Below are 1991 nucleotides of genomic sequence, written 5' to 3' on the forward strand. Positions count from 1 at the left end.
GGAACAGACCCCATGTTTCTGAAATAGTTGTTCAAAAACATCGATGTATTTTGGGTAATGTATTGTAAGCAACGATATTTTAAAACATCGATGTTTTTTTAGTCGTTGTCGGATACGTGTTTCAAAAAGCACTTTTTACAGGGCGTAGAATGCGGGATCGTTGGAACAGACCTTATGTTTCTGAAATAGTTGTTCAAAAACATCGATGTATTCAGCGTAATGTATTGTAAGCAACATTATTTTGATATTGAACACTGATATTTCAAAACATCGATGTGTTTTTTATCAATGTTGCATTCTTATTTGCAAAAACCACTTCCGACTGGCCGGAATATACGTCGTCGTTGGAACAGACCTTGAGTTTCTGAAATGGTTGTTCAAAAACATTGATGATTAGAAAACATCGATTTAAAAACATCGATGTTTAGAAAACATCGGTCTTAAAACATCGATGTCGCATCCCTAGCTAGCACCCATGTGGCCAACAGTCAAAACTCACCTCCTCCAGTATTCCTATTTTTTTTTTTTTTTTTCATTTCGACTCTATTTCTTGTTTGTTTTTCAGATGACGTATGAGGACACTTTTCTACCTCTTATGAATACACCGCAATATATTTCTACTAAGAAACCTAAAAAGGAATGATAAAATAACCTATATAAGGGGAAAAAGGATAATTTCATAAAAAAAAAAAAGTAAACGAAATAATCAAAATAATTTGTTCCACATCATATTATATAAATCCACATCTCAGAAATATGGCTCATTATATTTTCCATTCCTATTCATGACGAGCTCAAAAGGCAGAAATGAGATCTTGCTTCTGATTTTAATTATGAAAATAGACCTGAAGACTCTAAAGGTAGAATTTATACAATACGTTCCGTCTGCATTTCATACGAGTTTCCATCCTATATTATAAACTGTAAATTTATAGTAGTATACTTTATGTTCTTGTTTCGTATATCATGAGGAAGGATTATATTCATCAATTTCCACTTCATAATATTACATGCAAAACGAAATGTGTATTGTAAATCGAACTAATGGATGATGCACATTTTATCAATGAGTTGTTGGACAAAGTAAGGTTAGAACTAGGGATAGGATTTTTATGTTTCACATATTATTACCTGACCATGATATCTTCGATTCCTTACTAACTAACGATGTTTCAAGACATTTCTTGCCAAAAGAAGCCATTTTCATTTCACATATTTTAAAATATTTGGCCTTTTTTACATATCGTTACATATTTTGTTGTAAATCACATATTTTCTGAAATTGTTGTTATTTTTTACATATTTTGTCCCGAATCATGTTTTTCCTTAAATTATTTGTTCAATTGATACAATACATTTTTCGCATCAACTACGCAAAATTCAAGAGAACGCAAGAAACTTAAAGGTGAAATTTATCATTTATCATAAATAGTGCTTAAAAATTCTATATTTTCATCTTTGAACACAAATTAAAAGCATTGGTAATAATACATTTTCACACAGAATTACATCGAGAATTTCTCAGATTCAATTAAAAAGATCAAGGGTCTTATTCCTCTAGCATTTTTCTAGAATTTGTTTGTTTACTCCTCAATCCATTTCTCTGTTTCCCCCCCCCTTCCCATGGTCCTTTCTCATCTTAGTCTTGTTTCACTCCCCTAGTTTAATTACAATTACAAGTACATTTTTTTGTACATATTTTAACATAATTTCTTTTAAAAATTAATCATATAATATATAATAAATACATATTTATGTAACTTTTTTTTAAGTTATAAAATTACTAATTAATTAGTAATTTATATTGTTGAATAATACATAATTTATAAATACATATTTTTTTTAAATATTTGATAATTTATTAGCACATTTTTATGTACATATATCAGATTTTTTAGCACACAAAAATCCTATCCCTAGTTATAATAGTTATTAAATAAACTGTGGTAAAGTTGGATAAGGGTTTTTGAAATTTGAAAAATGATAATATT

This window comes from Halyomorpha halys, unplaced genomic scaffold (genome assembly GCF_000696795.3).
Source record: "Halyomorpha halys isolate HHAL.00 unplaced genomic scaffold, Hhal_1.1 Scaffold128.1, whole genome shotgun sequence".
Taxonomy (NCBI): domain Eukaryota; kingdom Metazoa; phylum Arthropoda; class Insecta; order Hemiptera; family Pentatomidae; genus Halyomorpha; species Halyomorpha halys.